The following is a 14,578-nucleotide window of genomic DNA, read 5'->3' as shown; positions in this document are numbered from 1 at the left end:
GCCCTGCCTCTTGAGAAACCTATATGCAGTTCAGGAAGCAACAGTTAGAAGTGGACATGGAACAACAGACTGGTTCCAAATAGGAAAAAACATACATCAAGACTGTATATTGTCACCCTGCTTATTTAACTTCTATGCAGAGTACATCATGAGAAACGCTGGGCTGGAAGAAGCACAAGCTGGAATCAAGATTGCTGGGAGAAATATCAATAACCTCAGATATGCAGATGACACCACCCTTATGGCAGAAAATGAAGAGGAACTAAAAAGCCTCTTGATGAAAGTAAAAGAGGAGAGTGAAAAAGTTGGCTTAAAGCTCAACATCCAGAAAACTAAGATCATGGCATCTGGTCCCATCACTTCATGGCAAATAGATGGGGAAACAGTGGAAACAGTGTCAGACTTTATTTTGGGGGGCTCCAAAATCATTGCAGATGGTGATTGCAGCCATGAAATTAAAAGATGCTTACTCCTTGGAAGGAAAGTTATGACCAACCTAGATAGTATATTCAAAAGCAGAGACATTACTTTGCCAAAAAAGGTCCATCTAGTCAAGGCTATGGTTTTTCCAGTAGTCATGTATGGATGTGAGAGTTGGACTGTGAAGAAAGCTGAGCGCCAAAGAATTGATGCTTTTGAATTGTGGTGTTGGAGAAGACTCTTGAGAGTCCCTTGGACTACAAGGAGATCCAACCAGTCCATTCTAAAGGAGATCAGTCCTGGGTGTTCTTTGGAAGGACTGATGCTGAAGCTGAAAGTCCAATACTTTGGCCACCTCATGCAAAGAGTTGACTCATTGGAAAAGACTCTGATGCTGGGAGGGATTGGGGGCAGGAGGAGAAGGGGATGACAGAGGATGAGATGGCTGGATGGCATCACTGACTCGATGGACGTGAATCTGAGTAAACTCCAGGAGATGGTGATGGACAGGGAGGCCTGGCGTGCTGCAATTCATGGGGTCGCAAAGAGTCGGACACGACTGAGCGACTGATTTGATCTGAACTGAATGGGACTTTGTGAACATATGTAGTAGGACTTTTTCCTCCACTTCCCTGTCAACCATAGAGTTTTAAAGAAATGTTTAACTTTGTAAGTTGAATCTTTAAAGCTATTCTGTTTGGTTTTCTTGCAAATCATATTGATGTCATTTGTAGGAAAAGGGTAATAGAACATATGTTGCTATCTTGGTATTTCATCTGTTGGCCAGCCTTTGAACAGCTGTTGTCTTAAAAAGTTTATTTTATTCTTAAAGTTGAAAAGTATGTTTGCTTTCAGTCTGCCATAATATATTTTAATTTTGGAAATCTTTATTGCAGACTTTAATATTAAGAGGTTCAGGATTCCCATTAACTAATATTCTGTGCTAGATGATCTGTTTTTATATGCTAAAGAAATGATACTTGATAAATGCTCCTATTTAATTTATTTCCATAAATATTTATGTACCTTAGCAGTCATTTCTGTCTCTTATTACAAATGTTTATTATAAATAGCTCTTTTCTCTTTCTACAGGACAATCCTTCATATACAGACTGCGTCACTTGGACTCTTCTATTTTTATTCTATTCAACCAGCTTAGCAGGGTTTCAAGAACAGTATTTATAAATTTCCAGGTATGAAAAATTTTAATTGTTGATACTAACTGAAATATATAGATAAAAAGAGTTTTTCAATTATAGATTTTATATATCAGAATAAGTAATTTTATTGCTTGAAAATTCACTATATAAAACATTCAGCATTCTGATCTTGGCCAGGTCTTCCTGCTCACTTATGGCTAAATTTTCAATTCATTGCCCATCTTGTGTATATATATCTCTACCATTGTGCCTTTAAAAAAAATTATTTATTTATTTGGCTGTGTTGAGTCTTGGTTGTGGCACGTTGATTCTCTAGTTGTGGCCCATGCGCTCCAGGGTTCACGGGCTCAGTAATTGCAGTTCATGTGGGATCTTAGTTCCCCAATCAGGGGTCAAATCGAAGTCCCCTGCATTGCAAGGTGGATTCTTAACCGCTGGACTGCCAGGGGAATCCCTCTTCCATTTGGCTTTAATCAAAGACTCATATTACATAAGAGTTAGAGATTATCTTGGAGAAGGCAATGGCAACCCACTCCAGTACTCTTGCCTGGAAAATCCCATGGACGGAGGAGCCTGGTAGGCTGCAGTCCATGGGGTCGCGAAGAGTCAGACACGACTGAGCGACTTCACTTTTACTTTTCACTTTCATGCACTGGAGAAGGAAATGGCAACCCACTCCAGTGTTCTTGCCTGGAGAATCCCAGGGACGGCAGAGCCTGGTGGGCTGCCATCTATGGGGTCGCACAGAGTCAGACACGACTGAAGTGACTTAGCAGCAGCAGCAGAGATTATCTAGACCAATCCCCTCAATTTTCAGAGAAGGAAATGAAACCTAGAAAGGTGAAGTTGCTTGTCCCTGTACATATAGCTAATTTAGTGGCAGAACTAGTGGCAGAACTCTGATCTCCCGCTCTCCCAAGAAAGCAATGAAGGACTATAGCTCATCAGTGACATCCTGCAGCTTTGAAGTCACTTTCTGAATTAATACCCTCCCCACTTTTTTTTCCTCTAGGCTTCACTGCAACTTTTGGGATTTTAGTTCCCTGACCAGAGATTGAACCCCCAGCCCTCAGCAGTGAAAGCTTAGAGTCCTAACCACTGGACCACCAGCAGATTCCCTGAGTTAATACTCTTTTCTGTAAAATGGAGCTAACAATGCTGTCTACCTTCTAGGTCGTTGTGTGTCAGGATTCAGGAGATAGAGCACATTGCTACTATTATTACTGCTGTGCCCCTTCCATTTCTCAATGTGTAGACTGCTTCACTGCTTCTTAAAGCTCCTCACCCTCGGTGTACCTGTCACACACTGTCCTGATTCTTCTTATATTTCTCTGTCTGTAACTCTGCCTTCTCTTCCCCATTCTGCTCCACAATCAGGGCGGTCCTCCAGCTTCTCCCCGCTGCCCATATTTCCTCTGAGCCTCTTCTCTATTTGCAGATCTCTCCCACATCACCACCTTCAAGTCTGACGTCCCCTCTGAACTTCAGACTAGGATTTCCAGTAGCCCTCTGGCCACAGCTACCTGATTTCCCACTCACATCAGACAGCATGTACTTAAAACCTAAGTCATTGCTTTTTCCCTAACTTGGCTTTCTTCCTTCTGGCTTTCTAATTTCTGTTAGTGATACTGCTAAACACCAAATCACTGGGTTCTCTTTCTTTCTCTCTAGCCTTCCACAGCCAATTACAAATCATGGTACACTTTGGTACAATTAGGCAAGTTGAATAAGAGTTATAAGAGCTCTGGAGACTGCAGTGGGGCTCTCTGAACATAAGCAGTAGAATTTTTCAATCAGCCATCAAGACCCAAGGATTTATATTCCATTCAGGTCATTTGTATCTTTTCCTTCCTTCCCGTTCCTGCCATCATCACTGTGTTTAGACCAGTAAGCAGATGGACAATTGCAATAGTATAGCTCTTTGTTCACCTAGCACTCGCTTGGTTTGTTCTCTCTTTCTTCCAAGAAATATAACTTCCTGACGTTTCATAATGGAATGTGAGCTTGTCATTTGTTCATGTGGCACATGAATCTTGATATAAGTAGACACAGAATATATTATTACTCTGTGAGCTCCCAAGATACGTTAATCATGAATTACAACCTAGATCTGGATAAATGTGAGACTGATAGTTAATATTTCACCCACTTGTTTGACACACTTAAAAAAAATTTTAATATATATTCATATAATTCCAAACTCAGAATGTTAAAAAAGTATACCATATAACGTCTCCCCTCCATCTTTGCCTCTATCTCCCAGATCCCAGCTTGCCTCCAGTTAGCAACCACTGTCCTGGTTTTCCGGAGTTTCCACTTTTTTCCCTTATATTTTTTGCATGTGTTCTTTGCTTTTTAAAAAGACTTAACTATGTGTATCATGTGTCATATTGGAATCTTAGCCGTCTGTCCATATGACTTTCCTCCCCTACCGATGGACACTTTTCTAGCCTTTTGCTATTGTAGACAGTGCTGCAGTGAATAACTGTGTACATGTGTCCCATCGATCGTGTACCAGTATACTAGTGCTAATGCTCAGCTGCTCAGTCGTGTCCGCCTCTTTGCGACCCCATGGGCTGTAGCCCGCCAGGTTCCTCTGTCAATGGAATTTCCCAAGCAAGAACACTGGACTGGATTGCCATTTCTTCCTCCAGCGAATCTTCCTGACCCAGGGATTAAGCCCATATCTCTTGTATCTCCTGCATTGGCAGGCGAATTCTTTACTACTTTGCCACCTGGGAAGCCCCATGTACTAGTATGCCTGTAGGATAAATTCCCAGGAGTGAAGCTGCTTGGTCAGAGAATATATGCATTCATCATTTTGAGAACTGTTGCCAAATTGCCTTCCATGGAATGACACCAATTTATATTCCTACCAGTCAAGATTGAAAGTGCTTCCTTTCCCACAGTCTTATCAATACTATCAAATGTTTGGATTTTGTGGCTCATTTGAGAGAGGAAAACTGAAACATCAATATAGTTTTAATTTACATTTATATTTTTATGACTGAGGTTGAACATCCCTTCATATGATATTTGTATTTCTTTTTCTGTGAACTGTTCTTTGTCTTATTTTTTCTTAGGTAATCATTCTCTAGCAAATTTCTTAGAAGCTTAGTGTATATTATGGAGATTGCCATTTCTCTAAAGATGTTTTTGCCATGTTGTCATCTGTCTTTTCCCTTTTTGTGGTATATTTTGTCGTACAGAATTTTGTTTTATCTTTATGTCGTCACATGTATCAGTCATTTATGGCTTTTGTATTTTGAGTCATGGTTATAAAGGCCTTTCCCAATTTGAGTTTATAAACCTTCTATATATTTTCTTAGCACTTTTATGGACTTATTTTCACACCTAGGTCTTTGATCCATATGGCATTTATCGTGGTATGAGATGGGGGTATAAATCCAGCTTATTTTTTTTTCCAGAAGGCTAAAAATTGTCCCAGTGCCACTTAGTAAATTGCTCATCTTTTTACCACAGGTTCATCATATATTAAATTCCCACATATATTGGGGTGCTTTTCTGGATTTCCTAGTATACTCCACTGGTCTGTCTGTGTCTTTATCATCAGCATCACATCACAGTTTTAATTATTGATGAAGTATATAATATAACTGAATGTCTGTTGGTGCTAATTCCGTCTCTTCATTCTTTTTCAAAATTTAACTGGCTGTTGTATATTTATTTTTCCATAAAACTTTAGCATCAACTTGTATTGATCTTAAAATGACCTACTGGTATTTTTATTATGATCATGTTATATTATAAAATGACTTAGGAAGAATTGACATCTTAATATGTTGAACATTCCTATTCAAAGAATTTGATTTTCTGTAGTCTTCTCTTGTGTTCTTAGGTTTTTTTTATAAGTCTCATGCATTTCTTGTTAAATTTATTCCTCCGTGTTTTGTATTTTTAATGCTGTTGAAAACGGGAGTCCTTTATTTCATTATATTTCTTACCTGGTATTTTTTTTTTTTTGCACACACACACACACACACACACATATATAAATTAATGAGTTAATGATTTCTAATATGCATTTCATAATCTCCTACCCCCGTTAATACTCTTTTTGTTTGTGGTAATTTTACAGTTGATTCTCTATCATTTTCCAGGTATACAGTCATATCCACAAACAGTGGTAATTTCACCTCCTACTTTCTAGTTCTCCTTTCTCTAGTTTCTTTCTCAAGTCCTATTGCATTGGCTAATGTCCCCAGAACAATGTTAAATAATATGTAGTGGGAATAGATGGCATCCTTGTTCTGTTGCTGACTTTACTGGATAACTTCTATTAAATGCTAGGTTTGGGGCTAAAATAGATATATTTTTATCAGGAACAAACTTTTAATAGATTATAGATCAGACTCTGTGCCATAAAATGGAGATTAAAAAAATAAAATGACTATAACTATACCTGCCTTCAAAGAGTTTGTAGGAAAAGATAGGTACAAAAATTAGTGTGAAAGGTGTCACAGTAAAATTATGTATAGTTCACAACAGGGACACACAAAAAAGGTGATATTCAATCAGCTTGAATCCCATGTCAAGAGAAAATTCTAAAGAACAATGTACTCAAAGCATATTGGCTTAGTTTGCCTTTGAAATGTTTTCATTGAATTAATTATAGAATGTCCTTGACTTTAAAGTCAGGATATAGGGAAAGTCATGTAAATAATCTCTGTTATTCCTGCCCTGCAAATAGGTTTATTATTACCATTTTTCTAGATTATATATATATACATTAATATACAATATTTGTTTTTTTCTTTTTGACTTCACTCAGTATAACAGGCTCTAGATTAATCCACCTCACTAGAACTGACTCAAATTTGTTCCTTTTTATGGCTGAGTTGGAGAAGGCAATGGCACCCCAATCCAGTACTCTTACCTGGAAACTCCCATGGATGGAGGAGCCTGGTAGGCTGCAGTCCATGGGGTCGCGAAGAGTCAGACACGACTGAGTGACTTCACTTTCACTTTTCACTTTCATGCACTGGAGAAGGAAATGGCAACCCACTCCAGTGTTCTTGCGTGGAGAATCCCAGGGACAGAGGAGCCTGGTGGGCTGCCGTCTATGGGGTCGCACAGAGTCAGACACGACTGAAGCGACTTAGCAGCAGCAGCAGCAGCATGGCTGAGTAATATTCCATTGTATGTGTGCAGGGCAGTAATAAAGACATATAGATACAGCAGGGGATGGAAAGGGTGGAACAAATTGAGACAGTAACATTGAAACATATACATTATGGTATGTAAAGTAGCAGGAAGTTGCTATATAACACAGGGAGCTCATGACAGCCTAGAAGGGTGGAATGAGGTGAGGGGTGGAAGGGAGGTTCGAGAGGGAGGGGATATATGTATACTTCTGGATGATTCACATCATTGTACAGCAGAAACCAACTCAACATTGGAAAGCAATTATCTTCCAATTAAAAGTAAATTAAAAAAAAAAGAACCTTGTTAGTTCAGTAAGGACATTAGTGAAGATATTTATTGAATGTCTCAAACATTAAATCAAGGCTGGGCTTCCCTGGTGGCTCAGTTGGTAAAGAATCCATCTGCAATGCAGGAGACCCAGGTTCAGTCCTTGGGTGGGGAAGATCCTCTGGAGAAGGAAATGGCTATCCACTCTAGTATTCTTGGCTGGAAAATCCCATGGGCAGAGGAGCCTGGCTGACTACAGTCCATGCGTTGCAAAGAGTCAGACACAACTGAGCGACTAAACCACCACCACCATACACATAGACATGGTCTCTCCTCGTGTGATTATTACAGTGTAGCAGGGAAGCACACACCCAAGCAGGCAAATAAAATGCATTCCAGCAATTGCCATGGCATACATGTATACAGTGCAATGGGTCCTGGAAGAAATAGCAATTAGCATGAACCCAGGAAAGTCAGGGAAAGCTTCCCAAGTGATGCTGTGTTTGAGCTGACTCTGAAGGAAGAGTACGAGCTTCTCAGACTGAGAAGGGTGGTTTTAATTGTAGCAGAGGAACAATATATAAAAAGCTTGGCAGCATGAAGGGTATAATGTACCTGGGAATGGCATAGATCTTAAGAGTGGGAGGTAGGTAGCTGGAAGATGAGCATACAGAGGTTGGCAGAAGTTGGGTCCCAAGGGGTATTAAATCCATTTGTAGAAATATGGACTTTATCAAGTCCATATTTATCAAGGAGGCAGGAAGGAGCACTAAAGAATTTTAAACAGGAGAATCTGGAAAGATCACATACTTCAGGACGGATTGAAGGGTAAAAGATAAAAGGCAAGGAGACCAGTTAGGAAGTTTATTGTATTGGTCTGAATATTCTCTATAATGACATTTAATGCCCTCAGAAGAATTCACATACAGATTCCTCCTAGAAGTTAGCGCCAGAAAAATGCTCGTTTCGTAGTGGGCAAATGTTGTGAGCATTATATAAATTGTTTTTCTTTCTCTGTTTTGTTTTGGTTCTTGCCTTGGATTACAGTACAAATGGTGCTCAGTGTAAACCTACAGAAACCGTCTCATCTCCATTTAAAATTTCTAATTTCTATTGTAAAATATGTTTCATATATATGTATTTAAAACTACTTTAAAAAGGATGTGTGATCATTTTGGAAAATATACACAAATGTAATGAAAAAATATAAATTCCTGACATCATCTAGTGCCACCGCTCACCAGCTGTTTCCATCCTAAATCAATGACATTCTACCTCTATCTCAACTGCAAATAGAACTCTTTACTTTGCAAGGGGGCAAAGTCTGTGTTGAGCAGCTTAACCTGGTATTACTCAAAATAGTTTTTTGGTTTTTTTTACCAAAACATTAAGATATACTACATTTTACATCTTGACCAGGACTTACCTGGTAACTCAGCTGGTAAAGAATCAGCCTGTAATACAGAACACCTGGGTTTGATCCCTGGGTTGGGAAGATCCCCCGGAGGAGGGCATGGCAACTCACTCCAGTATTTTTGCCTGGAGAATCCCCATGGACAGAGGAGACTGGCAGGCTACAGTCCATGGGATCCCAAAGAGTTGGACACGATTGAGCGACTAAACACAGCACATCTTGACCTATACACACCTAGGATTCTGTATATTAATCTCTCCCTATCTGAAACAGAAAAATCAGGTAAGAATTCTTGCTACTTGCAATAAGCTCTAATATTTTAAATTCTATTTTGTGTTCTTTAAAATCCTGCTTGTACCCACTAAATTGATTTCACAGCCCACTAATGGACCGAGATAAGCAGTAAAATAACCACCGACTTAAAACTTTCCAAACCTTAGTTTGCTTGCATATAAATATGAAGGCACTAGATCAAGACATCTGAGTTCAAAAAATCCCATCAAGTTCTCATTTTTAAGAAACTGTTCTTCATGTTGAGTTAACATCTGCCTCCTTTGAGTCCTATCCATTGGTCCATTTTGCTTTTCAGAACCACACTGAAACATTTAGTCAACAAATATGACTGAGCACCTGTGTGCCAGACATGCTCTGTGCTAGGGGTGCTGAACAGTCAGCCCTTGTGGAACTTAAGGTTCTAGTGATCAGTCCAGAGGACTCGTCTACCGGAGCTGCTGGAATAATAATTCTGCTTCCTCTTCCACGTAATTGTTCTTCAATATTGGAAGACAACTATCATGTTTCCTTTTAATCTTTTCTCCTGGTTTCTAAACTGACATAGTTTCTATTGACAACAGCTGTTGAGTCATAGTGATCAACTGAAACTTCCCATACTAAAGATGGACTTGCCAAGGTAACCCCTAATAGTGATATTGAAGCAAAGATTTGTTTAAAGTTGGGGAACAAGTTATGTGAAGATCTGGGTGAGGAGGGTTCCTGACACAGGGGCTATCAGGAGTGCATTGGCACGTTGGGAAACATCAAGACCATTGAGGCTAGAGCTAGGGGCAGGTAGGGGATGGAAGGAAAGGTCTTGCAGTCCTTTTAGATGAGGGTAATGATTTTGGAATTCTTTCTGAAAAGAAAACCTCTGGAAGTTTTGAGAAGAGGAATGAGATGAAATGACTTGTATTTTAGCAGATCCCTCTGGTAAGAGCAGAGCCAGAAAGAAAGCCAAGGCATTAGTCTGTTTATTCAAGTGTTCTTTTATGATCCTCCTTATAGAGTTTTATCACATGCTTCTTAAACTTCCTGCATATTTCTTAAGATATTTAATTTTAACAATTTTGCGAGAACCTTTCATTGCATTGGATAGCTAGCTACTCATTTTTGTGTGTTCACTTTGTGTGTTTTATAACTGGATATCTTCGTATATTCTCTTGTTTCTAGGAGTGTTTTTTTTTTTTTTTTACTTTATTAAGGTATAATTTACATACAATAAGAGGTACAGTGTTTTAAGTGTACAAGTTCAATGGGTTTTGATATGTATTCATGTGTAACAATCACCAAAAATAAGATAGAACATTTCTATCACCCAGAATTTCCCTCTTATTCCCCCCGCCCCCACCCAATGCCTTTTATCAGTCTCCTTTCTGTCACTCTACATTAGTCTTGCCCATTTCCAGAATTTCATGTGACTGGAATCACACACTATTGACTCTTTTGTATCTAGCTTTTTTTGTTGAGGCTAATGCTTTTGATATTCATTCATGTCATTTTGTGTATCAGAGGTTTGTTCTTTTCTGTTGCTCACTGCTATTCTTTGGTATGGATGTACCACAATTTATCCATTCACCAGTTGATGGACATTTCTTTCTAGATGAGGATGAATGTGAATGAAGCAGCTCTAATTTCTTGTACAAACCTCTTTGTAGACATATATTTTCATTTCTCTAGGGTAAATACTTAGGAATGGAATTCTTGGGTCCTGGAGTAGGTTTAACTTTACTGGAACTGCTAAACAATTTTCCAAAGTAATTGTATCATTTTACATTCCCACCAACGGTGTGTGAAATCCAGTTTCTCCACATCCTTGTCAACACTTGGTACTATCAGCCTTTTTAGTTTTAGCCATTACAGTGGGTGTGTAATGACGTTTCATTTTTCATTGTGTGTTTCCCTAATGGTTAATGATATTGAACATTTTTTTATGAGCTAATTTGTGTGTCTTTTAGTGAAATATCAGTTCAAATCATTTGCCAATGAGTTGTTTGTCCTCTTAGTGAGTTTTTGAAGTCTTTATTCTAGATACAAGTCTTTAAAAATATTTATTTATTTATTTATGGCTATGCTGGATCTTTGTTGCTGTGTGAGGACTTTCTCTAGTTGCGGAGGGTAGGGGCCACTCTCTAGTTGCAGTGTGTGGGCTTCTCATTGTGGTGGTTTCTCTTGTTGTGGAGCATGAGCTTTAGGGTGCGTGGGCTTCAGTAGCTGCTGCACGTGGGCTCAGTAGTTGCGGCTCGCAGGCTCCAGAGCACAGGCTCAGTAGTTGTGGCTCATGGGCTTAGTTGCCCTGAGGCATCTGGGATCTTCCTGGGCCAGAGATCAAACCCACATCCCATGCATTAACAGGCAGATTCTTAACCACTGGACCACCAGGGAAGTCCTGTCTTTCATTTTACATTGGACTGATCCTGACATGTCCCAGATCATTTGACCTCTGAAAATGTCAATGAGGAGGCAAAACTCTCAGTCTTCATGGTGTTTGTCTCCTACCTTCTAGCATACATTTTTCTTACTAAGGTATCTAAGATACTTGCTACTTTCTTCTCAGTATGTCCAATCAGCATTGTAATATCGATGTAATGAACTGTTGTCACTGATAGGTGAAAACAAACTGCTGCTAATCCATATAGAGACAAAACATCTCTCAAGTCAATGGCTGTATTCCAAGGGCCTGGTACCATGTTGATTTGCTTCAATAGAAAGATCACATCTGGAACAACAGCTACAATCAGAATTACCCAGTGACTAAGCATAATGCTTAGTCACTGGGTAATTCTGATTGTACTAATCCCATTCCAGTACTCTTGCCTGGAAAATCCCGTGGATGGAGGAGCCTGGTAGGCTGCAATCCATGGGGTCGCTGAGGGTCAGACACGACTAAGCAACTTCACTTTCACTTTTCACTTTCATGCATTGGAGAAGGAAATGGCAACCCATTCCAGTGTTCTTGCCTAGAGAATCCCAGGGACAGGGGAGCCTGGTGGGCTGCCGTGTACGGGGTCACACAGAGTCGGACACGACTGAAGTGACTTAGCAGTAGCAACAGTAAGCATACTAATGGAGAAGGAGATGGCAACCCATTCTAGTATTCTTGCCCGGAAAATTCCATGGACAGAGGAGCCTGGTGGGCTACAGTTCATGGGGTCACAAAGAATCAGACATGACTGAATGACGAACAAGCATACTAAAATCTACAGTCAGTGCCCAAGACCTGTCCACCTTCTGCAGAGGCCAGAGAGGCAGATTAAATGCAGAAGTGATAGGAATCACTACCCTAACATCTTTGAAGCCTTTGATGGTGACACTAATCTCTGTATATTTCCAAGGGATTTCGTGTTGGTTTTGGTTTATGCTGGTAGGAAAGGAAAGTTAAGAATTTCTATTTGTTCCAAAGTCTCCGAGTCGTGTCCAACTCTTTGCGACCCCAGGGACTGTAGCCCCCCAGGCTTCTCTGTCCATGGAATTCTCCAGGCAAGAATACTGGAGTGGGTTGCCATTCCCTTCTCCAGGAGATCTTCCCAACCGAGGGATTGAACCCTGGTCTCCCACATTGCAAGCGGATTCTTTACTGTCTGAGCCACCAGGGAAGCCCAAGAATACTGGAATGGGTAGACTATTCCTTCTCCAGCGAATCTTCCCAACCCAGGAGTCGAACTGGGATTTCCTGCATTGCAGGTGGATTCTTTACCAGCTAAGTTACCAGGGAAGCCCCTTATCATAATAGCTCCCATACCATGATCAGCGAGCTACAGTGGGGTTTTTGCCAGTTGCTAAGTAGGGTTTTTGGAAATGTATTTCAGAAATAGGAAAAATAACCATAGGGTGAGATAGACACAGGCCAGAACTCCATTAACATTGCCTCAATAAATGCCTACTTTGATTGGTGGATCACAGTGTCGTTTTGGGTACCCTGAGATTAACACACATTCAGAACCAGTATCTCTCAGTCCCTAAAAAATCTAGATAGTTCCTTTCTCCTAGTGTCCAGTCATCCTAGTAAATGGCTTCACTTACGTTCATTTAGTAATGACCTACTAGGACATTATTTCAGGTCCCTTGAGGAAGACTCAGAGGAGATTTTTAATATGTACTTGTGGGAATGTAGTGTCCTTCTTCAATCAAATGTTCTATAAATCCAGTTCTGTAAAGCAGCTTAGGTCTGAGTTATCGATGGCAGGCTATCATACTCCAATATGACAAACCAAATCAGATTCCTAAAAACAAAAAACAAAAAACAAATCAGATTCCTGCTCAGTAGACCTAGAGTTTCTGTTTGGTGGCTGATTGGTTTTTTGTTATATAGACCAAGTTAATACTTGAGTAAGCTGTTTGTTTAGACAGTTCCCAGAGACAGCAAGATCAGTTAGCCATCACCAAAGATCCATCCCTGCTGTTGTTGTTTAGTCACTAAGTCACGTCCGACTCTTTGTGACCCCATGGACTGCAGCATGCGAGGCTTCTCTGTCCTCCACTATCTCTCAGAGTTTGCTCAGATTTATGTCCATTGAGTCAGTGATACTATCTAACCATCTCATCCTCTTCCAGTCCCTTCTTCTTTTGCCTTCAGTCTTTCCCAGCTAGAAGGCCTTTTCCAATGAGTCGGCTCTTTGCATCAGGTGGCCAAAGTATTGGAGCTTCAGCTTTAGCACCAGTCCTTCCAATGAATATTCAGGGTTGATTTTCTTTAGGATTGACTGGTTTGATCTCCTTGCTATCCAAGGAACTCTCAAGAGTCTTCTCCAGCACCACAGTTTGAAAGCATCAGTTCTTCAGTGCTCAGCTTTCTTTATGGTCCAACTTTCACATCCATACTTGACTACTGGAAAAACCATGGCTTTGATTATGTGGACCTTTATCAGCAGAGTGATGTCTCTGCTTTTTAATACGATGTTCCAGCTTTTCTTATCATAGCTTTCGTTCCAAGGAGCAAGCGTCTTTTAATTTCATGGCTGCAGTCACCACCCACAGTGATTTTGGAACCCAAGAAAATAAAATCTGCTACTATTTCCACTTTTTCCCTTTCTATTTGCCATGAAGTAATGGGACTGGATGCCATGATCTTAGTTTTTTTTAATCTTGAGTTTCAAGCCAGCTTTTTCATTCTCGTCTTTCACGCTCATCAAGAGTCTCTTTAGTTTCTCCTCACTTTCTGCCCAGTATTCTTGCCAGGAGAATTCCTTGGACAGAGGAAGCTGGTGGGCCACAGTCCATGGGGTTGCAAAGAATCGGACATGACTGAGCGACTACACTTTCACTTTTTCACTTTCTGCCATTAGAGTGATATCATCTGCCTATCTGAGGTTGTTGATATTTCTCCTGGCTTGACTCCAGGAGAGTCTTGACTCATCCAGCCTGGCATTTCACATGATGTACTCTGTATATAAGTTAAATTAGCCAGGGTGACAATATATAGCCTTGATGTACTCTTTTCACACACAAAGGCTTTAGTGTAGTAGTGAAGCAAAAGTAGGTGGTTTTTTGGAACTCTTTTGCTTTCTCCATGATCCAATGAATGTTGGCAGTTTGATCCCTGCTGTATACTATGGTAATCATATGCACATCGTCACCAGCATTTAACCACTGTCACCTGGCCTTTGCTACTCTGGGATCTTATCGTCCCATTTCAGTGAGGACTTTTTCTCCTGTCATCCCCATCCTACAGATGATAACCTCCATATCTAAGTGAAGGAAGTGTCTTCTGGACATTTGGGTTTCTTCCTCTACATTCCAGAATTTTTGGCATCTCAACTTCATTGAATATAGTTCACTCTTGAGTTCAAGTTGTGGTCAGCCAGTGAAACATTTTCAGAGACATTCCTAAGTGCTTTAACTCACTAACAACTCTTCCTGCATGATAATTTTACATTAT

At 40.1% G+C, this 14,578-nt stretch overlaps 1 protein-coding gene across 2 annotated transcripts in view; it reads left to right on the top strand.

The window, feature by feature from the left end:
- The window catches only part of ZBTB8A (zinc finger and BTB domain containing 8A), a 60,669-nt gene that overhangs the window by 16,075 nt on the left and 30,016 nt on the right, over positions 1-14,578 (top strand). Inside the window, exon 2 of one of the 2 annotated variants that reach the window (XM_055573787.1) lies at positions 1,513-1,613. The gene's annotated coding sequence lies outside the window, so the exon portion shown is untranslated. Of the gene's footprint in view, positions 1-1,512; positions 1,614-8,540; positions 8,710-14,578 lie in introns of those variants that run through there. The other variant, XM_055573786.1, reaches the window with a different exon arrangement.

The sequence above is a fragment of the Bubalus kerabau genome, chromosome 3 (assembly GCF_029407905.1).
Source record: "Bubalus kerabau isolate K-KA32 ecotype Philippines breed swamp buffalo chromosome 3, PCC_UOA_SB_1v2, whole genome shotgun sequence".
NCBI classification, from domain to species: domain Eukaryota; kingdom Metazoa; phylum Chordata; class Mammalia; order Artiodactyla; family Bovidae; genus Bubalus; species Bubalus kerabau.
The sequence above is the reverse complement of the archived record's forward strand: the minus strand, read 5'-3'. Positions and strand labels throughout refer to the sequence as shown.